We start from the raw sequence: 24,746 nt of genomic DNA, 5'->3' as shown, positions 1-24,746 counted from the left end.
GCCACGCCCACCCAGTGACATGATGGCCAAGCCACTCCCACTCAGTCACATGGCTGGCAAGCCACTCCCGCCTGGTCACATGGCCAGCAAGCTACTCCCACAAAGCAGGCCACACCTACAGAAGAGGTTCTAAAAATTTTTGAAACCCACCATTGCTCCAAACGTTCCCATTGAGGAGAAGGATGTTAGGGAGATTATAGTAATTCAACTACCGGTACAGAAGATTCTAGGGAAACATGTTAGTCACAATACCACTTCAATAACATCATGTTTTAAATTTATAGATAGTATTGCTTTCCCTTCAATGCAGAACCCTTTAAACTAGATGTTTAAAAAGCAAACCACCTTTATATTTCCTGCTAAATTGGAGTTCATTGATTTTTACATATAAAATTAAAAGGGTGTTACTAGATACTTTATAATATTAACAAAGGCATCAATGAAAAAATAAAATATAAGACCTCCCTTTTATTTGCAACAGATAAATGTAACTGTATAAGCCACTAACTAATCAGATTAAATAATTTAAAATAAAATAATATCCTCTAGCTAAAATAGATAATAAAACACATACGTTGTATATGGATTTACTAATATTGCCTTCACTAAGACAAGGAAGAGGACTCAATGGCCAATTAAAAGAAAGATCACTGTTTTAAAACCATTAAGAATCCCCATGTCATAATATCGATGAGCAGACAGAAATGAAGATAAAGATAGTGCATAATTTTATGCAGCTATGTCCCATTAGTGCATCAGATTTAATATCCTGCAAAAGGAAAATGAAATTATAGTTCTTCATACTCCTACAGTGTGAACATGAAGCCATTACATAAAATGCTCTTTTTTAAAGTGCTAAAATCTGTTCAGCCTAATATATCATATAAGCTAAATTATCAAGGATGCATATATTTCACCTAGCAAAGTGCAGCCCACCGACTAGGTCTAATTGGCCAAACGCAGCTAGAAAAAAATTCAGCTGCATGCTTAGGATTCCAAAAACGAAGAGAAGTAAGATCCCTGGTAGGTAAAATTACTCAGACAGTACCTACTTAAGCTCCATTTTTTGTTTTTTAAGGAGTTACAGGTAGAAAAAAAAAATCTTCTTGTACCCTTCATAAACTCTTAGCCGAGTAGACACTGCATAGTCTGAAAGATGATTTATTAGGATATCCCCTTAAACCAGAGGTGGGTTCCTACCAGTTCGCACCTATTCGGTAGAACCGGTTCATCAAATCTACCGAACCGGTTAAAAGAGGTTCCACCAGTGGACCCGGAAAGCAGGACACACTTACAGAAGAGGTTGCAAAAATTTTTGAAACCCACCACTGGTCCTTGGATATGATTATTCTACACTATCATGCTCCTATTTATAAAACTCAGTGCCTCTGTGAAAGGTAAGCATGACTACTGCGTTTGTGGTGCAATCAGAACATTGCGTGTGTTGAAGTTGTTTTAACGCAAACCAAAGATGCCTTTTAAAAAACAAGTTGACATCCTATTCTTATGCATGCCAGTGCTGTGTGTGAGGTAATTTAAGGTGGTTCTGACAAGTGTCGTCGGCATCTTCATATCCGGTCACATGGGTGGCAAGCCACTCCCATCCAGTCATATGGGTGGCAAGCCACTCCCACAAAGGAGGCCACACCCACAGAGTAGGTTCGAACAATTTTGGAACCTCTTCTGTAGGTGTGTCCTGCTTTCCGGGTCCACTGGTGGAACCTCTTCTAACCGGTTCGGTAGATTTGACGAACCGGTTCTACCGAATAGATGCGAACTGGTAGGAACCACCTCTGGAATACTGTAACAATACTGTAAGTGTGAGCTGGTTGCCAAGTGCCAAAATCACAGCAGCTGCTCTAACAGCTGGAACTTTGAGGACCAGTACAATGATGGGATTAATTTTTTTTACTACCAGTTCTGTGGGGTGTGGTATGATGGGCTTGGCATGGCTTGGTGGGCGTGACTTGTTAGGAGAAGGATACTAGAGCCGAGGTGACGCAGTGGTTAGTGTGCAGTACTGCAGGCCACTTCAGCTGACTGTTATGTGCAGTTCAGCGGTTCAAATCTCACCGGCTCAGGGTTGACTCAGCCTTCCATCCTTCCGAGGTGGGTGAAATGAGGACCCGGATTGTTGTTGGGGGCAATATGCTGACTCTGTAAACCACTTAGAGAGGGCTGAAAGCCCTATGAAGTAGTATATAAGTCTAACTGCTATTGCTATTGCTATTACTGTAAAATCTCCATTCCCTCCCCACTCCTGGGGAAGGTTACTGCAAAATCCCCATTTCCTCCAGATCATCTCGGACTCAGGAGGCAGAAAACAGATGGGGGTGGAGCAATCAGAGGTGGTATTTACTGGTTCCCCAAACTACTCAAAATTTCCGCTACCAGTTCTCCAGAACTGGTCAGAGCCTGCTGAATACCACTTTTAGACCAGTCCATAAGTAATACTTGCTTAATGCCAGCACAATTTCAAATGGTCTATATCAACAACACTATTCACCATTATTATTTTATAAATATGAGTTGGGATTACCGTCTTTTGTCAGTGTTTGTCTACTACGGATTGGGAAGTACAGAGTCAATATTTAATTTTAGCATTTTAAATGTGCAAGAAAGTTACAACTTTGATTAACATATTTTCTGTGATAATTATTGGAGAAGAAAACAGATGGGGACAGCTGATTTAAAATATTGTTTGACAGGATTGGGTGATCCTTATTCTATTGCTCGAGAACAAATACATAAATGCTTCCAGCAGTTGTACATTATTGTTAATCAGTGAACCATATAATAGTAGAGGCTTTAAATCCAGCCTTTGTCCTTTTATAGCTAGAACAACTTACCTCCTCATAGTATATATTCTGATGTTTAATTTTTTGCAAGATTACATTTTTGAATTAATGTTTAATTTATGAATTTAATTTGCTGTAGTGTTATATTAATCCTTCCCAGTGTGCTTTCCTTTTTTTTCTGTTCATAGAAACAGTTTTCATTTGGATTCTTTTCTGATGTCTTATTCCTTGGTATCTACCATATTTTTCGGAGTAAAGATGCACCGGAGTATAAGACGCGCCAAGATTTTGAAGAGGCAAATTTTTAAAAAGGTTTTTGCACTCTGCAGACCTCCCAAAAACAGCCCATATTTTTTTTGCAAAAACAGTCCTGTTTTTTGCAAAAAAAAAAAAAAAGGGCAGGCATAGCCTTTAGGAGGCTTGTAGAGTGCTCCTGGGGGCTGGTGGGGCAAAAATGAGTAAAAACAGCCTGTTTTCACTCATTTTTGTTCTCCACAGCTCCCGGGAGCACTCTGGAAGCCTCCTAAATGTTATGCATGAACATTTTTGCAAAGGGAGTGGGATTTCGGGAGGCCAAAAATGCTGTATTCAGTGTATAAGACGCACCCAGATTTTCACCCTTTTTTGGAGGGAAAAGGGTGCGTCTTATATTCCAAAAGATATGGTAACTTGAAAACATACACTTACGATATTATACCATGGTCCTATGAACTCTTTCTTTCTTCCATGGCCACCCAACCCATACACAGTGACTCTTATTTAACAGTAAGTTAAATAAATGTACTGTTGACTATTGTACTGTTGCTGAAAGATAAAGGTTTTATTAAGCAGCTGTAAGAAAAAATGTTAGGGATTTTCTTGTAAGGACTTCCGTGTACTTTGGTTTGGAACAGTTCAAGCCATTGTTCAAATCTGTATTACTGCATGGGATTCTTACTAAAAGAAACACCAATGAATGAATATTAAATCCTAGAGGAGAAATGTAAAGTACTATTAACTCTTTGTACACCACATCAATCTTTTCAGACTCCTCTCTAAGACATGGAGAGATGATACTACGTGTTTAGCCCTTGGGGCTACAACTGACAGCCAGCAACAGCCAGGTTGTGCCTGATTGGCTAAAGCGCGGCATGGCTGAGCACGGGCTGTCAGACGCATGCCTATTGGCATCCCTGCTTGACAGCTCTGTATAAATAGCTGTCAAGCAGGGCGGAGTCCCGATCTACCGCTAGCCTGCCTACTGTTCGGAACTGTTTAATAAAGAGCTGTTAACTTTACCTCAGGAGTCCCCTGCCTCGTTCTTCCTCGGTCCACTTCACTACTTAATTGAAGGGACTCAATTAAGTACGCCAACCCTGTTGAATTATATTGGTTAGGCAAGGGATGTCAAACTCGTGATGACATGTTATTGTCACGTGACGTATTTCAACTTTCCCGCCTTTGCTAAAATGGGGGTGGGCATGGCCAGCGGGTAACGTATCTGGCCCACGAGCCATGTGGTTGACACCCCTGGGCTAGCAGTCACCATGGACATTTTCCTTCCATCCTTCTGAGGTTCTGGATGTTTTGTTGATTCCTTCATGGCCATAAGAGGGAGATGGACATTAAAGATATTTACATAATAATTCTGCCTGGGTAGAGAATCATGACAGTTTTAAGCCTGATACATCTCTCAGGCTACCTGAAAGACCGCCTTCTGCTACATTCCTCCCAACGACCAATAAGATCTCACAGGTTGGGCCTCCTCTGGGTGCTGTCGGCCGGACAATGCCGGCTGGTGGCCCCTCGGGGGAGGGCCTTCTCTGTAGCTGCGCCGGCCCTGTGGAACGATCTACCCATAGAGATCCGGACCCTTCCCACTCTCTCGGCCTTCCGTAAAGCCGTCAAGACCTGGCTGTTCCGGCAGGCCTGGGGCTGTTGATTAATGTCCAGCCCCACTTAGATAGAATGGATGGTGTGTAACTTTTAACAACTGTATTTTTAGTCTTAAATTTTTAAATGTTTTTATCTTGCCTGTAAGCCGCCCTGAGTCTCACGGGATTGGGCGGCATACAAATTCTATTAAATTCTAAATTCCTGGGTAATGCAGAAGTTTGGTTACCTCCCATAGACCGATCAGATCTCACAGGTTAGGTCTCCTCCGGATTCCATCCGCCAGCCAATGTCGGCTGGCGACCCCCCGGGGGAGAGCCTTCTCTGTTGCAGCTCCAGCCTCTGGAATGATCTCCCTGTTGAGATCCGGACCCTTACTACCCTCCCGGCCTTCCGCAAAGCCACCAAGTCCTGGCTGCTCCAGCAGGCCGGGGGGCTTGCGAAACATCCAGCCCCGCAGAAATTGTGAATGTTGCGGTTTTGTTTTTAAAGTGTTGTCTTTGTCTAGTCTTCCCCCTTCCCTTGTCTATTGTGAGCCGCCCGGAGTCCTTCGGGAGTGGGCGGCATACAAGACAAATAAATACAAATACAAATACCTCTAAGCATAGATTTATTTGCATTTCTATCCTGGCATTCCTTCAGGAGCTCATAGCCGTTTTATATGTCACTACAGCTTTTTGTTTTGCCTCACAGCAGCCCAATTACATAGGTCAGGCAGAGGCAAAGTTTCAGACCAATTGACCCAGTCGAATTAACCCATGGCTGAGGAAGGCCTTGAGGTTAGATTTCCCCAGTTACTACACCTCCCTTAACCAACACTACTGTATGTATATGAAACAGATTTATCATACCAGGCGTCCTTAGCCAGAAACGTACACTTTTATCGTAAGTTCCTTGTTTCACCTGTCCCTCTCTAATATTTTTTTAATCCTGTACCTTAACATATTTATGATGCTACATAAAAAGTTATTTAACACACGTCTTATAGGTATGTTCAGATTGAATAAATTTTATGAATTAGGTTCTTGTCTTTTTTACCTCCTTTTATGAGGCTGATTGACAAGTTTATGTTATGTTTGTTATGTTTATGTTTATTTCATTTGTATGCCGCCCTTTTCACCCGAAGGGGGACTCAGGGCGGCTCACAACTCAAACCAGGGAAGGGGGATACAGACAAGTTAACAACAACACAAAACAATACATAATTTAAAACACGCAACAATCATACCATTCGAGATAGGGCAACGGTTCTTTAGCCCCAGGCCTGTCGGAACAGCCAGGTTTTAAGGGCTTTGCGGAAGGCCTGGAGGGTGGTGAGTGCATGGGATGGGTTGGGATTCATCCCAGGCAGTGGTGGGTTTCAAAAAAATTTCGAACCTACTCTGTGGGTGTGGCTTCCTTTGTGGGAGTGGCTTGCCAGCCATGTGACCTGGTGGGAGTGGCTTGCCGGCCATGTGTTTTCTTTCTCTCTCTCTCTCTCTCTCTTTCCTTCCTTTTGTCTCTCACACCCTTTTTCCTTTTTTTCTTTCATCTCTCTCACTTTTTCTTTCTTTTTTTTCTTTCTTTCTTTCTTTCTTTCTTTCTTTCTTTCTTTCTTTCTTTCTTTCTTTCTTTCTTTCTTTCTCTTTCTCTCTCTGTGTGAGTCTGTCTCTGTGCGTGTGTGTCAGTGGTGGGTTTCAAAAATTTTTGGAACCTCTTCTGTAAGTGTGGCCTGCTTTCCGGTAGATTTGACGAACCGGTTCTACCGAACTGGTGCGAACTGGTAGGAACCCACCTCTGATCCCAGGGTAAGGTAAAGGTTCCCCCGCACATGTGTGCTAGTCATTTCTGGCTCTAGGGGCGGTGCTCATCTCTGTTTCTAAGCCGAAGAGCCAGCATTGTCTGAAGACGTCTCCATGGTCATGTGGCTGGCACGACTAAATGCCGAAGGCGGAAGGAGTGCTGTTACCTTTCTCCCAAAGTGGTCCCTATTTCTGATGGATTTCAAGGCTTACTGTCTTTAAACTTAAGGGCAGGAGAAATCAGATGCAGCAATACAAATCATCTACGTTCATTCATTCCACTTTATTGAAATGTCCGTAAGGATAAATTAATGGGTCCTATGGCCTTTTAAAAAACAGTAGTTGAAGGCAGAAAGTGATTCAGTAAACATGGGATCTTGGCTCCAATGGAATCATACCAGTTTCCATGCGGATTAAGCATTTAAAGCCCAGCATGGGATGTGGAAGAGCACTCGTAATTTGTGAAGACAGAAAAATAAGGTTGAACATTACACAGGTAATATATTTGCTCTAAAATATATACAGGGTAGTACAGCTTTAAGATCTAGAGCAGTTTGGTTCTGCTGAGTTCAATGATAATAAATATCTAAACCTATATATGTGTCATGCTCTTTTAAGGCTGAAAATGGTATATAATCTTAAACAGACTCTTATGAATTTAATAACATTTCCCCACTGTTTATGGCTTTTAATGAATTTTAATGTGCTGAACTAGACAATGCATTATCAAAACAATTGATTGATTCTGAACATTCCAATCCCAGTAAATCATTATTTCATATTTTCTTTCACTCCCTGTAATGTCCTGCTCCTTTTTGGCACTCAAAAGAAGTTGAAATTGCTACAACTTTCACAACTACCTCTGCACAGAGAGAGGGCAGGTAGGCAACTCCATTGAGCTTCTATGGAGCCATGCTTTGAAGTTCTAACTTCCACCAGTTGGAAAATTATACTGTAATGCCTCGGTACTGAAGTGCTCACATGGGCAGCAAGCCACTCCCACAAAGGAGGCCACACCCACAGAGTAGGTTCGAACAATTTTTGAAACAGTGAAGGACTGGTCTGTTGTTGCTTCTGCCAGGAAAAACGGAGCTCAGGAGGGCCGCGTGCAGCCCTTCTGGACTCCGTTTTTCGGTCATGACGGCCTCCTGCAACCCTCTGCCAGTGAAAACGGAGCTTAGGAAGGCCACGCCCAGCTTGACCAGGCTCTGTTTTCAGCCACAATGGCCTCCTGTTGCCCTCTCTCAGCAAAAACGGAGCCCAGGGATGCCACACACAACCTCCTTGGACTCCTTTTTTCACTGGCAGCAGGAGGTCATTGTGGCAAAAACGTACCTGCGAGACCACCTACTGCCACCGGTAGCCTCCCATCGTCCAGTGCGATCCCACAGAGTTGGCCTCCTCAGGGTGCCGTCGGCCAGACAGTGTCGGCTAGCGACCCCCAGGGGAAGAGCCTTCTCTGTGGGAGCCCCTTCCCTCTGGAATGAGCTGCCCCCGGAGCTTCGTATAATCCCCGACCTCCGGTCCTTCCGACGCGCCCTAAAAAGTTGGCTTTTCCAGCAAGCCAGCCTGGCCTGAACAAAACAAAACAAATTATTGATCATTGTTAATTTTAATTTTAATTCTTTAAAAAAAAATGTCATTGTCAATTCTAATTGGGTTGGGGATATCCTATTTAATTTCTTTTTAACTTTTGTATTATGTGTTTCTTTTAATGTTATACGCCGCCCTGAGTCCTTGGGAGAAGGGCGGCATATAAATCATATAAATTTATAAACCTAAACCTAAAAAAACCCCGAAGTCCCAATGAATGATGTCAAGCTAGCCATGCCCCCTGGCCATGCTCTCCACCCGCTCCCCCGCGTTTAAACACAACCCTGATGTGGCCCTCAATGAAATCGGGTTTGACAGCCCTGCTTTATATCAAGCCGTGATTAATCCATCTCAAAGGGTTTAGACTGAAGATGACAAAGATTACGCAGTTACCTCAACTCAAGAATAGCCAAAACAAAGTATAACCATTTGGTGATTAAAATAAATGCTTGCTTATGTCTGTACTACCTATTCCACCATTACACAAGAATGGAAGCTTTTATGTATCATGCACCTGAGGGAAAGAGATATACAACACTATGCCAATCTTCCAGTGAAACCCCCATCGCTACAACAGCCTAAGGCTATTTTTGTTCATTCTAAAATCAGAATGAAAATCAGGACCACTGCATGTCAGGTACTGTGGGAAGTTATCATCCAGCCCTCTCCCAGAAAAATGAAATATCCTAGGAAATATTGAAAATGCAGAATATTTCTCTGGATGTGAAAAGAAAGAAACATGTTTTGAAAGACAGAATAGCTGCCTGTAGCTCCCTGCCCATCCCCACTGTTAATGGGCCATTAAGAAGGCCAAGCTAGTCCCTTTTACATAATAAAGACTTCTCCACTGCAGCCCCAGGGAGGATGGGAATAAAGGCGTGATAATATTGGCCCTTTACTCAACTGACCACATGGCATCTGAGAACTCAACCAAACCTGGATTCAAAACACAGCCACTCCTTCAGCCCCTGCATGGCCCCATGGGAGTCTGACAACCAATCAGAATACATTTCTTACACAGGAACAGGAAACAGAGAGGTGGGACTAAACAGGTTATAAAAAGCCTAGCAAGCCCCTCCCTCAGCCCTTCTCTTCTTCTCCACCAACATTGAAGCATGTGATCACCTTTTCTGTTCAGGGTTCAAGCCACGTTATCCTGTCCAACAATAAACCATCTTTCCAAGCAGCCTCCATGTCTCCAGTGTCTTTTTCCCCACTTGGAGCCGAACCCAGAAGGACATTTCTTTCATCAATACAAAAGTTTAAAACAGCTGCTTTCTTCTCAAACTTGTATACAGAAATGGGAAGGATAAAGAAGAACTTATTTTTTTAGAAAAAAAATGTGTACATTTGGGGGAATTTCAGACACTAATGAGAGGCCAAATTAATATAAGAAGACTTAGATTCCTTTACTAATCCATTCCTTTAAAAAACAGAAAATGAGGTCAGTGTGACCTATAAAATAGGAAGAATATTTTCAAAGGAATAATGAAAGTAATTAAAAGCAGGATATAAAGTGATTTGTGATACAAAAATCCATGTTTTGAGAAGTTTATTGGCTCAATTACGGTAGCACACTGGCAGATGGTTATAAAGAATTCAGTAACTTTCGAAGTTGGAGTTGGTTTTTTTTTAATTTGTTTTGTTCTGATATTCCTTCAACCAACTGAAATACAAGGCCCGACATAGTAATGAAGCTGCATTTTTCTCATTTCAGATAAGAGGAGAGCAATTCAATATTGCCGGTATTGTAACTGAAACGAAACTTGGAAATATAGAATTATTAGATTTTGGAGTATGTTGATTGAGGCTCATGGTTATATTTTGGGAGCATTCTCAGAACTCCTTATTAAAAATAGTTTGATCAAAAGTTAATATTATAGCCATGAAGAATGGTGAAATAAGGTGGAGAGGAACAATGAGGAAAAATCCACTAATAGTAGCATGGATATATCTACAGGGATAAGGAAATTAAGGCAGGTGCCCAAATTGGTGATCTCTGAATACTGGAGAAAGTCTGAAAAGAGGGGGGCATTTATCACTCTTGTTCTTAATTTCATTACAGACAAACGCAAGGCTAAATCTCATAGTTTCCTGGTTTCTATCCTGGTGCGTTAATCCCTAGACGAACTGGCTCTCTTTTGTTGCAGAAAATGACGGGCTTTAGACTTCTCAGGATACAGGAAAAGTTTATTTGGCAGCCAGGTTCAGAAAGCGAGCCCATGGCTTAGCATTGCAAGTTCTGAACAACCTTCATTATCGAAGCACGCATTCTTATACATTCTCAAAAGCATCGCAACACGGAAATACTTAACACATTTCTTAGTGGTTACCTTGAGGAGAAAGCCTTATAAGGAGATGGGGTCTTACTTCTCCTTTTGTTTATGGAGTATGTGTCATTAACGAACTTTAATTTGAACCTTGGACTTTTGACATAGGCTTTTGACATAGACTTTTGACATAGAGACATCTTGTGGTTGGGCACTGGCTTCCTGTTTCTTTTGCAAGCTCCAACTCTGTCTATGTGGCTTTTAATGTAGAAGTAAAGGGGCTCTAAGAAGCTGTCCAGCCTGACCCAGTAGGTTTCACACTTATGTGCCGAGGTGGCACAGTGGTTAAATGCAGCACTGCAGGCTACTTCAGTTGACTGCAGTTCTGCAGTTTGGCTGTTCAAATCTCACCGGCTCAAGGTTGACTCAGCCTTCCATCCTTCCAAGGTGGGTAAAATGAGGACCCAGATTGTGGGGGCAATATGCCGACTCTGTAAACCGCTTAGAGAGGGCTGAAAGCCCCATGAAGCGGTATATAAGTCTAACTGCTATTGCTATAAGTCTAACTGCTAACTCTGCCTATGTGGCTTTAATATAGAAGTAAAGAGGCTCTAAGAGGCTGTCCAGCCTGACCCAGTAGGTTTCACACTTAATGTCCAAATCTCACTTTACGTCCTACTTTACTTTAGCATGACTTTGTGTCACCAGAATACAAGTAAATACTTGTTTTGTCTCTTTTCCCCACCAAAAATTGGCAGCATAAACCTTTGGTCAAGGCCTACATTCACATAACTATGGCTCCTGAGAGTTTAAGTTTTGATTCTTTAACTTCTTTTTGACAATATTGTTCGGATATTGTTTCATTTCAAGTTTTTTTTAAAAAAAATAGCAATTAAAAGAACCAATCAGTCAAAATGAAACAAACCCATTACAATTCTTTTAATGCCCCCCTCCCCCCTCCCCACACATGCACCGTTTCCAGCTGTTTCAGAGAGGATTTCAACTCTGCCCTCATGAAAGGCCAGAGCTCTGAGTCAGACTGAGCTAGTTGCTCCCAGAGAACTCTAAAAAGCCTCTAAAAATGCCCTCTACAGGAGGTGAGAGAACACGTGCCTCATTTGCATAAGGAATTCTTTGCTTTTTAACCCTTGGCTAACTCTTAAAAGGCGAAAAGTTCCTTATGCACAGGAGGCCCCTATTTCTCTGGCCTCCTCCTATAGTTAACGCTAAGCACTGTTCCAAGTCACTGTGACTTAGAATCTGGTAGCAACTACCTTGGCTTTAATTATTTTTTTAAAACATTCTTTAAAATTCTTTCCTTTTCCTCATGAGTGGTGGGGCCACGCCTCCCCTGCCTCTAGTGACTGCACGTCCCTGATGTGTCCCTTGTCGTTTGCACAATGACATCCTTGCACATCTGATGCCATCTGCTGTCGATTGTGCAAGGCTATTTGGGAAATTTTAGGAGTTGAAGGTCACTCCTCTGGAAGGAACCCAGACTCAATGGGCCTTGTATGGAACAAAAAGATTTCTCATCCCAGATATGGAAGAGTTAAAGGGAAACATAACTCTGTGCCGTCTATTGAATCTAGACCTGTCAATCCAGATCAGGGGTCTAAAATCCAGCCTATTATAATGCCTCAGCGGAGGGCTAGAAATGCAGCTGCTTCTCACGCTGTCCTGCCAGGGTGCAGAGCCATATCTTCTCAGCTGAGGATCTTCAGGCCTGAAGAGATTGACAAGCTGCTACCTTGCTTCCGGCAGTTGTTCTCCTGCTGTGCAAGCAGCGAGTGAGTGAGGTGTTTCTGCCTTTCTCACTTCCTTGTCACCATCAATCACCTATATTACCTCCGTAAACTTGCATTTGATTTGCCTCTGGGTAAGTGGGCATCTAAAAACAGCTCTTAAGTTTTCAATTCTTTTTATTTGGCTTCCTTTAAAAAAAACAACCTTGAACTTTATGGAATTTACATACTGTAAATATTCTGCTATGATATATGGGATAAATCAAAACCCAGGATCTTGCCACTTGGTAGGGGGTTGTATGTTTGTATAGGTATGTGTATATTATATTAACTGCATAGCCAGCGAAGCCAGGGTGAAAGGTATCTATTAGATTTTTACTTCGCTGATAACAGATAAGAGCCTGTGGCCTAATGGCTAAGATGTCTGCCTAGTATGTAATATAGCCCAGGTTCAAATCCCAGTAAGGGTATGGCTAGCTGATGAGAGCTAAATAGCTTGAAATAGATCTATACTAGTCTCCCTTTATTTATTTATCAGCACAAATAATAAAAAACCCCACAAATATAACAAAGGCAACAGTAAAAATATTGGGTTTCTGTCGTGATGAACTCTTGTGACGAGCCGATTGACAGATGATGGAAGCAGTTAGCTTCCTCCCATAATTGGGGCTTACCAGGGGTTGTAAAAATCTAATAGATACCTTTCACCCTGGCTTCGCTGATAACGGATACGAGCCTGTGGCCTAATGGCTAAGAACTCTGCCTAGTATGCAATTTAGCCCAGGTTCAAATCCCAGTAAGGGTATGGCTAGCTGATGAGAGCTAAATAGCTTGAAATAGATCTATACTAGTCTCCCTTTATTTATTTATCAGCACAAATAAAAAAAAACCACACACACACACACACACACATTAATTATATTATATTATATTATATTATATTATATTATATTATATTATATTATATTATATTATATTATATTATATTATATTATATTATATTATATTATATTATATTATATTATATTATATTATATTATATTATATTATATTATATTATATTATATTATATTATATTATATTATATTATATTATATTATATTATATTATATTATATTATATTATATTATATTATATTATATTATATTATATTATATTAAACCCATGCATTCTGAAAGGACTGTAATACACTTCAGTATAGGCTAAGCCATTGAGAATACTCAGAGGAAGTTTATCATTTTATTCCTCACAAATTAAACCTGTGGAAAGAGGAATGGGATTAGACTGAATAGGTTGAACTATGGTAGCATACCAAAAGGGATCTCCCAAGGGGGTCTAGGACAACTCACCATGGATTGGATTGGATTTATTAAATTTATAGGCCGCCCAATCCCGAAGGACTCCGGGCGGCTTACAGAAAATAAAATTTTAAGAGAAAGGATTAAAAACAAACAGAAGAAAGCAGAATTAAAAGAAACACATCATGCACCCAGTCTAATCGGGGCTGGACCTCGGTCGAGAGGTCAACAGCCCCAGGCCTGCTGGAATAGCCAGGTTTTGATAGCTTTTTGGAAGGCCATGAGAGTGGGTAGGGTCCGGATCTCTGGGGGTACTTCATTCCATAGGGCTGGAGCAGCTACAGAGAAGGCCCTCCCCCGATGGCCAACTCACTGTGGATAACTCGCCAAAAACACCATGGCAAACTTGCCATGGGCAACTCGTCATGGAACAGCTCATCACAGACAACTCTTCATGGCCAACTTGCCACGGGGCAACTCGCTGCAGGACAATTCAACGCTACGTTAATCATTTCACTCAGTTGCCTTGATCACCACATTTTTTGTTGAATTGTAGCTTTTGTGTTTCTGGATTGATATTATTTTATTGTTATTGGCCATAGTTCCATTCAAATTAATTTAACTTTTGTATTTGTTTAATCGTCTTGCAGTGAGTTGTCCTGCAGCAAGTTGGCTGTGGTGAGTAGGCTATGGTGAGTTGGCCCAATCTGGTCCCAAAGAGTGTGAAAGGTTGTTGCAGGAAGACTGTAAATGGAGAATCCTCTCAATTCCTATGCAGTGTGCCAGCCCAATTCACACATTAGAAGGCAACACTGTTTAAATCTTAGAAGAGGTGGGTTCCTACCAGTTCGCACCTGTTCGGTAGAACTGGTTCATCAAATCTACCGAACGAGTTAGAAGAGGTTCCACCAGTGGACCCGGAAAGCAGGCCTACAGAAGGGGTTCCAAAATATTTTGAAACCCACCACTGACACACACACACACACACACACACAGACTCACACAGATAAAGAGAAAGAAAGGAAGAAAGAAAGAAAGAAAGAAAGAAAGAAAGAAAGAAAGAAAAGGAAGAAAAGTGAGAGAGCGAGATGAAAGAAAAAAAGGAAAAAGGGACAGAGAGACGAAATGAAGGAGAGGGAGAGAGGGAGGGAGGGAGAGAGAGAGAGAGAGAGAGAGAGAACACATGGCCATCAAGCCACTCCCACAAGGTCACATGGCCGGCAAGCCACTCCCACAAAGGAGGCCACACCCACAGAGTAGATTCGAAAATGTTTTGAAACCCACCACTGAGTCTTAGGGACAAACTATGCTTACTGCCAAAGCCAGAACTTAGCAAGTCTTGATTTTACAAAGATTGCATCAATGAAAGTAGTAAAGCATCTTTTATTTATTCAGTAAATGGACCAGTACATTTAACTGATGTGTAATTATGGGATACCCCATGAATGTTATAGAAAAGTGTGTTTTTTATAAAAAAATATTCTTTCTTTCTGATTCATTTTCCCATGTGACAGTGGGTTTATCCTGCATCTGTAAATCTAATGTTTAACATGGTATTTCATACAAGTGATTTAACAGGTGCATCGTAGACAAAAGGCAATTTTACCTGTTCCTTAGCAGCCTATTTAATTTTAATTGAGAAGTGTTCCACACATTTCTATTTGGAAGAAAAATATTTTTGAAGATCAGAGACATTCTACATTTGAACTTAATTTTAAGCATCATTTTGAATTTTGTAGTGTTATTACAGCTGAGTGCATAGACGCTGCTTTTCTAAGTCTCTTATTTCCAGCTTATTATTGAGTCTGGCCACTTAAGAGGGAAACCAATTCTCTCGCAACAGAGATATCGGGAAAATAAAAATACTCCTGAGAATAAATATGCAGACTGTCGCTGCTCCATTATTTTCCATCTATGATGGAACGTTCTTTGCTATAATTGAATTGAATTGAATTGAATTTATTATATTTCTATGCCGCCCTTTTCCCAGAAGGGACTCAGGGCGGCTCACAACCCAAGTCAGGGGGGGATAGGGGATACAAATAGGGAAAAAGACATGGACAAACAATACCACAATTTAAAAACAATTCAACAGCCACACCATTCGAGCAGGGACAGGAACTCATCAGCCTCAGGCCTGTCGGAACAGCCAGGTTTTAAGGGCTTTGCGGAAAGCCTGGAGGGTGGTGAGGGTCCGAATCTCCACGGGGAGCTCGTTCCAGAGGGCCGGAGCAGCCACAGAGAAGGCTCTCCTCCGGGTGGTCGCCAGTCGGCATTGGCCAGTGGATGGAATTTGGAGAAGGCCTAATCTGTGGGATCTAATCGGTCTGTTGGAAGTAATTGGTAGCAGGCGGTCTCTCACAGTGATAAATATATCACTTAGGTCAGTAAGGAGTGAACGTGGATGCTTTGATTAAATTAAACAATTCAGCAGCTCCAGTGGTGGGTTTCACAAATTGTTCGAACCTACTCTGTGGGTGTGGCCTCCTTTGTGGGAGTGGCTTGCCGCCCATGTGACCGGATGGGAGTGGCTTGCCGCCCATGTGACCGGATATGAAGATGCCGACGACACTTGTCAGAACCACCTTAAATTACCTCACACACAGCACTGGCATGCATAAGAATGTATAAAGCATTCTGGATTCTGAGTACATAAGCTGTGGCCACTTTGGGAGATTTCATACCAGTAATATATATCTAGTTTGGAATTTTGTATTTTTCCCCCCGAGAAATATTAAACATTTTATTTGCTCTGGTCCATGTACTAGGAGGAAGTGCCTCTAGGCGCTGCTCAAGTGGGTCCACAATCTTGGATCACAGAGAACTTAACAAATAAATCCAGCAGAAGCTGTTTTCTAAATGCATTAGCAGCTGCCTTGCACACATTTTTCTCTGATTTACACTTACCTTCAGGAATACACACGTTTGTGTCCTTGTGCTATGTTGTGCTAACTGCTAGGCACTCTGATTAACTGGAAGATTACACATCTCCTCAGTATTCATATTCTGTTTAGTCAGCTGACCTCTCGAGTTGTGAGGATATCTGCCCTCCAGTACTATGCTAACTGGCCATGTTGCGTATGGGCTATGGGAGTTGGTATTTCTGGAGGAATTGTTCCAAAACACCTGAAAGTCTTGGTTTAAGAAAATCTACTTTGAGTTTAAAGTTTCAAATCAATATTTTAAAGCTGGTGAACACTTTTAGAATTTTGAGAGCATATCATGAGGATTTTCATAACACGGCCTCTCTTCTAGGCATGACACATCATATAACAGCCATTCGTTACAAGGTAAATTGATGCTGTTCAGGGGTGGGTTTCAAAAATTGTTCGAACCTACTCTGTGGGTGTGGCCTCCTTTGTGGGAGTGGCTTGCCACCCATGTGACCAGATGGGAGTGGCTTGCCGCCCATGTGACCGGATATGAAGATGCCGACGACACTTGTCAGAACCACCTTAAATTACCTCACACACAGCACTGGCATGCATAAGAATAGGATGTAAACTTGTTTTTTAAAAGGCATCTTTGGTTTGCGTTAAAACAACTTCAACACACGCAATGTTCTGATTGCACCACAAACGCAGTAGTCATCCTTACCTTTCACAGAGGCACTGAGGTTTATAAATATGAGCATGATAGTGTAGAATAATCATATCCAAGGACCAGTGGTGGGTTTCAAAAACTTTTGGAGCCTCTTCTGTAGGTGTGGCCTGCTTTCCGGGTCCACTGGTGGAACCTCTTCTAACAGGTTCGGTAGATTTGACGAACCGGTTCTACTGAATAGGTGCGAACTGGTAGGAACCCACCTCTGATGCTGTTTCTCACTATCCTTTTTAATCTCTCAGGATGTTCTCTGCCATTTCAGTTTACCTTTCTCTAGTTTCTTTTTGGGCACATGGGCTCACTACAGACATCACTGAGCTGCTGAATACTGTCACAGTTATTTTCTAAGAATGCTCCTGGGATATACTGTATGTGAGACCCAGAAATAAAGTTTATACTTGAGATTTATGTTTTCCTCAGTAGCATAATATATTCTTATTTAATTTTACTTACATTGAAAGATAATAATTAGGATATGGTGGGGTAGGGTAGTGTAGGGGGTTCACCAACAAATGCGTGCTTGACAAAAGCGCGCCGACGAAACCGTGGCGAGAAAACCACAAGTTCAAAATCGTGCCGACGAATGAGCGAAGCGCGCTGACAATAGCACACAGACAAAAGCGCGCCTTCAACAAACAAGTAATAACAACCTAATAACCCTAAACCTAACCCTAAACCTAACCCTAAACCTAACCCTGATCCTAACCCTTACCTTAACTTAAATCGCGCTTTTGTGGGCGCGATTTTGTCGGCGCGTTGTTGTGAGCGTGTGTATGACGTCATGATTTTCTCGCCACGGTTTCGTCGGTGCGCTTTTGTCGTGCGCGCATTTATCGGGTCCCGAGGGTAGGGTAGGGTAGGGTAGGGTAGAGTAGAGTAGAGTAGAGTAGAGTAGAATAGAATAGAATAGAATAGAATAGAATAGAATAGAATGGGAATAGAATAGAATCAAGAAAAATATTTGTGGATGCAACTATGGGAATCCTGACTCATTTTTGAAGAGCATAGTATTTATTCAAGGAATCATGCTACGTGGCCTATTAGGCAGAACTTTTCTAAATCTGAAATAATTATACAGGTATGCATGTTAAATAATTACAGAGTTGTATGAACACTATAACACTATCACACTATCTACATACTGTATGTTCAACACTTGTTAAATTACTTACTGTCGTTGTGTCTCACAAACAGTAATCTATCATTTCTCTTGCAACAATCTTTTTACAGACGAGAGATTTCACTGATTCCATCTTTGCAAAGAAGATCGGGGAATGATTCCAGAGCTCCAGAGGTATTTTCTTATTACCACAAGTGGAAGCATATGAACAAGCCCTTACAACATACTTCTCAGACATTACATTCAGAAGTAATCCTCTTAAAATCAGTGGGACTGTTTCTGAAATAATAGCATAGATAACTGAAGCCGCATCTTATAAATCACTTGTATACTTGAAAAAGGTATCCTTAATCATTACTTGTCTTGTGTGAAATAAATTAATGTTACTTGTGGCCCAGTGCTTACTACCCTTCATGTTAAATCATTCCAGTAATTTATCTTCCTGATAGTAAACACTGAGTACAATCTGTTACTATGTATGCTACATTCTGGGTTCTTTTTCATGTCTAAGGTAAAGAACAATACACTACTCCTTGCTGGCAGAAAACTATGACAACCTAAAATTTGTTGGTCTCACTGGCAATCATGATTCTGCCATAATATGTTAATAAAAAATGGATCTGATTCTAAATGTAGGTGTCCAAAGCATATTAAGGGAAGCATTGTTTCATATGTTGCCCCTCTGTTCTCACCAAACATCACCAGCTGCTAGGAAAACACCCACCAATCCTCTCCTTAATGTGGAATGTGAATGAGGTTGGGATGAATTTTGACATATTTATAGCCATAGTTACATAAATGCAGTGGTGGGTTTCAAAAATTGTTCGAACCTACTCTGTGGGTGTGGCCTCCTTTGTGGGAGTGGCTTGCCGCCCATGTGACCGGATGGGAGTGGCTTGCCACCCATGTGACCGGATGGGAGTGGCTTGCCGCCCATGTGACCGGATATGAAGATGCCGACGACACTTATCAGAACCACCTTAAATTACCTCACACACAGCACTGGCATGCATAAGAATGTGATGTAAACTTTTAAAAGGCATCTTTGGTTTGCGTTAAAACAACTTCAACACACGCAATGTTCCGATTGCACCACAAATGCAGTAGACATCCTTATCTTTCACAGAGGCACTGAGTTTTATAAATATGAGCATGATAGTGTAGAATAATCCTATCCAAGGACCAGTGGTGGGTTTCAAAAAATGTTTAGAACCTCTTCTGTAGGTGTGGCCTGCTTTCCGGGTCCACTGGTGGAACCTCTTCTAACCGGTTCGGTAGATTTGACGAACCGGTTCTACCGAATAGATGCGAACTGGTAGGAAGCCACCTCTGCATAAATGTATATAACCCTCACTCAAACTGCACTCTGAAAAGAATTCACTTGAATCCCACAAACAATTGCCAGTGTTATTTCCTATGACCTGCCCCAATCCTGAAGTATAAACTGAAGTGAATCTAACCAAGTTTGATATTTGTCAGAATACTGAACACTGCACCCAGCCATTGACTGTTCCATTGCTCAGATATCTTTATGGGGTGGTGGTGGTGGGGGGAGATATTGTACACTACTGATAAACATTGCATCTTTACTGCTTGTAGAGCCACTAACTGAGATTTTAGATTGGCTTTAAAAAAAGACCCACTTTCTGTTCAATCCTATTCATCCAAAGAGTTCTTTCATTTGCAATCCAGATGCCCGATCAATATTTTCATCCAAGATTATATTCTGGATAATAGATGTTTTTACTAGTGACAGACCTAATCATTAAAAAGCTGGATTTATTCTGCTAAACATGTTACATGGGCTTATCACCATGATAGGATTCTAGTCACAAAACCTTGATAGAGCTGTCAAAAATATTGAGAAAATCCAATATTTGTCAGCTCTTTAAGCTGGCCTTGTAGACACTTGTTTGCTGTAGGTTCATTTTTCATAACATTTTTATTGAAGTTTTTCAGAAGAATTAATAATAGTACAAATGTTGAATTAAAGAAGAAAAGTCATAATAAAGTGAAAAAGAAATATAGAAAACAAAATAGAAAAACAAAAGAAAAGGAGCACATTCCGATCTTCCTAACAGAACTTATGGATAGATTTATATCATACCCTCTCTCCAATGTTACATCATATTCATGTTCTTTTCATAAGCTAATCTTCTTTTCTAATCTTCAGACCCATTAAATCCAGAGGTGGGTTCCTACCAGTTCACACCTATTTGGTAGAACCGGTTCGTCAAATCTACCGAACCGGTTAGAAGAGGTTCCACCAGTGGACCCGGAAAGCAGGCCACACCTACAGAAGAGGTTCCAAAATTTTTTGAAACCCACCACTGGTCCTTGGATATGATTATTCTACACTATCATGCTCATATTTATAAAACTCAGTGCCTCTGTGAAAGGTAAGGATGACTCCTGCGTTTGTGGTGCAATCAGAACATTGCGTGTGTTGAAGTTGTTTTAACGCAAACCAAAGATGCCTTTTAAAAAACAAGTTTACATCATATTCTTATGCATGCCAGTGCTGTGTGTGAGGTAATTTAAGGTGGTTCTGACAAGTGTCGTCGGCATCTTCATATCCGGTCACATGGGCGGCAAGCCACTCCCATCCGGTCACATGGGCAGCAAGCCACTCCCACAAAGGAGGCCACACCCACAGAGTAGGTTCAAACAATTTTTGAAACCCACCACTGCATTAAATCATACATTCATTTTTCTATTTTTTTTCAGCAAAAAGTCCATAAGGGTTTTCCAGAGTACTAATAAATGTAGTTATTGATCTCCCTCAGATCAAGCACATTAATTTTGCCATCTCTGCTATTTCTGTCATCTTCAGCAACTAATCCTGTGATATGGGTATTTCAGTCCTTGCATTCCAAGAAATAATTTCAGTTGAATGTTGATCTTTAAAATTCATTATATCATCATAAGTATCTGAACCCCAAAATTGTGGACTTTTTTTCAAAATGATAAAATGACGCTTACATGTTGTCCATATTTCCAACATAAATTGGAAGTATCTTTATACATTCTAGACACATCTTCTGGAGTCAAGTGTCAATGGTGTATCATTTTGTATAACTTTTCTTTTAAGTTACAACAATGTATATATCAGTCCCTTTAACCACATATTTTCTCACAGTTCCATCAATATGTTCCCACTGCTCCATCAATAGGTTCCATCAAAATTCTTAGCTCATTTGTCGTACAGACTTTTTCTTCTTCCATTTCACAGTTCAATAAAAGTTTATACATCTTAGCAATTACGTGCTCACAATTTGTATATAGATCAAATTCTGTCTGTTGCTGAGTTCTGTGTTCTAAACCACCTTGAATCTTTTGCTTAACTGAGCATATGAAAACCAAGAAACAATCCAAGAAACTAGGGAGGATCCATTCTGAGCCATTAGCTGCCCTTTCTCTTGATTTTTTATTTTATTTTATTTATTTCATCAAGCATGTATTAGATAACATACATAAGGGTTCTGACCCCCTTCTCTGTCCAGTAACGAAAGCCGAGACAAGCGTAAAATGGAATGTCCTTTAATAACAAGACCAGACTCTCGATGGCTGAAAGCCAAATAAACAAATAGATAAGGACCTTGGCAGCAAATCCGACAAACCTTGGCAGCAATGCAAACAAACTATGGCAGCAATCCAGCCTGCCAAGTTCGTTTCTCTTTAGTCCAAGTGTTGACTTCTGCAAGAAGGGCATGGCACAAGCAGTCTCTTTTATAGTTTGGGAGAGGAACTTAATGACCATCAGCTGAGCGTAATTACCTCCTGTAATTACGTAGTTGTTCTTGACGCTGAGTAGCCCTTCAACGGCATGCATCCCGGAACAACTCACAGTTGGTTTCTGGATCACTCTCCCTTGTCTCCTCCCCACTGATCCAAGGCTCAGGCACCACCTGGTGGCCAACCAGTCTCTCTGCACCCTGCTTGGAGTTGGAACCCTGTCCAGGGTCCTCCACATCCTCCAGGGCTGACTCTTGGGCCCCTCGCTGTCGGAGTCTGGTGGCAGCTCCAACGGCTCCTGCCGGGCCACAACACATAAGTATAAACATGATTTTGAATACATGAAATGGATACAAATAAAAAGAAACGCTAGGACAGGGATGGTAGATATGTTGGTGTGCTTATGCATGCCCCTTACAGACCTCATAGGAATGGGATGAGATCGACAGTAGAGACAGTCTAAGGTTAAAGTTTTGGGGGTTTGGGGAAGAAACCACAGTGTCAGGTAGCGCATTCCTAGGCATTGACATTTTGTCTCTTCTCCCTGTCTCCCAAGGTCATTTTCAGATACCGTTACATGGCGACCCTTGAAGAGCATCTGGAAGCTGCAGTTGGTACAAAAAGCAATAACACAAGCAGTTATGGTTAATGGCAGGATTGCTTCTTCATGATAGTGTCTATCCATCCCATCCTCATTATCTGGAAGAGGAGGTATGGTGTCATTCTTATCTATTAAAGAGTGCCATCTAGTGGGAGTTAGGAAAACATCCTTTTCTGTTGCAGTACCTTCTCTGTGGAACTTCATTCTCTGTGGATCAGATTGGCCCTGGCCTTGTTTGCCTTTTGCAATGAAATGATTATGTTTCTAGAATTGAGGACTAGTGTATCTAATAGAGCCTGTCAGGTGCTGCTTCACTTAGTAACCAAGAAAGAATCCACTCAACTCCATTTTGCAGAATTAAGAGTACTTTTAATGATTATAAGTAAATAGAAGCTAAGCAAAGCTGAATCTGAGCAAAAGCGCGCGAAAGCATTAGATATCAATACATGATTCATTCCCCTCCCCTTGGTAACCCCAGTCCATAGTCCAATCCAATATCTCCACAGCCGTCAGGTGGGAGGCATCTTCAAAAATCATCATCAGGTTGGTATGCCGGACAGTTGGCCTTGGCGGGAAACTCCCCTCCTTGCCACATGCGCAGTAGATGGTGAGAACAACTCACAATTAACAGTCCTCCTGTACAGATTATTTCCCTCACCCAAATACCATGCCCTCCCTCCCCGTTTCAATGGCAGCCGAAAAGCAAGCAGCAAAACCGAGGCTGATGTGTTAATTTTTTTAAAAAAATGTATTGTTATTATATTCTTGATTGTTTTAATTTTTCTTCTCTGTTCTTTATCTTGACGGCTAATTCTCTAGAAAATCAGAATTAGTTTTTTTGTAATGTTTGCAAATAGCAGAATTGAGGACATTGTTTGGTATTATATATACCTGTCTACTTCAGTCTTAATTTTATATCTGGCTCTAATTAATTAATCTCAGGATCCCCATTTTTTTTTAACAAGTAGATCCTTACAGGCTTAAAGTCAAACCCTACCCTGATTTAAACAGTTTGAGTTCTAGTCAGCTTCTAAAAACAAAGAAAGTAATTGAAATGGACATCAACGATCCATTCCTTGCATCATTATTCCAATAGAGAGAGACACACACACACAGAGAAAGAGAGATGGAAGGAGTGTTAATCTTTGAAATCTGCATTGTGATTGTTTTAAATCTACAAGGAGCTCTCAATCCCCAAATTCTCTTTTGGCTTAACAAAACTATAAGACACAAAGAAACTCAGCACATCAATTCTTCTAGTGCTGCTTAAAAAAGGCCCATTTTGGATCCTTGGGTACGGGGAGCTAAAAATTCACATTTAATGCATACTTAAAAAGCAGAACCCATAAGAAAAAAAATATATCATCTCTCAAAGGAAACTAGGTTCATGAATTCATTGTAATCTATTTTATTGCTACTGAGTGCTTTATTGGATCTGTGCAACCCTCTGAAGATAAATTCAAAAGCACTGTACAACCTACAATGGAACATCTTTCATAGCTGTAAATATTAATCTCATTATAAAGCATATTAAGAATTAACACATATGAAATACAGGCATCTTGTATCCCTAGCCCTGGTTCCTTTTCTTTTGAGAGTTCATAAACACATAACTGCATATCATCAACGGCATATCTAAATGCATTGTGCACCAGGAAAATCAATTCCTTAGACATTAAAAGAGAATGATTGGTGCTCATTTATGTTAATTATCTACCTAACAGCTACAATTACTAACAATACAATTGTTTTATGATAGCATTCAACCTCCAGTTCTTTGGAAATTTAGAACTCAGCCGGGCAGAAGTAGTAATATGCCAATGTTTTCTCTGTCTCTCTCTCTGGTTATTTGTCCTAGAGCTGCTCTTCCAGATTTTTCTCACAATATTTTTTTTTCTGAAGAAGATTCATTTCAGAAGTTGACTGACCATGGATAAGAAATGCAGGCAGTTTGCTAACTATCTTAATGAAACGAATGCCAGAAAAATGAAAGATTTCTGGCTACAAATTTCAACATGCATATTTTAAAACTCTGGGGTCAATGGAGCTTACTCGTATATAAATGCTTTTGGGATCAAGTTTATATTATTATCAACATATTCATGTCAACATATTCATTCATTCGTAACATATTGATAGTATTCAATTAATATTAGCTGATCATTTCCACACGTCCCTCAATTCTTGTGGTTGAAGAATGGCTGAAGTCAGAGACAGTGATTTCATAATACCGTATATACTCGAGTATAGGCCGACCCGAATATAAGCCGAGGCACCTAATTTTACCACAAAAAAGTGGAAAAGTTATTGACTCGAGTATAAGCCTAGGG

The sequence above is a fragment of the Thamnophis sirtalis genome, unplaced genomic scaffold, assembly GCF_051295495.1.
Source record: "Thamnophis sirtalis isolate CommonGarterSnake01/CBP01778 unplaced genomic scaffold, rThaSir2_p1.2 scaffold_11, whole genome shotgun sequence".
Classification (NCBI taxonomy): Eukaryota; Metazoa; Chordata; class Lepidosauria; order Squamata; family Natricidae; genus Thamnophis; species Thamnophis sirtalis.
Note: the sequence above shows the minus strand (reverse complement) of the source record.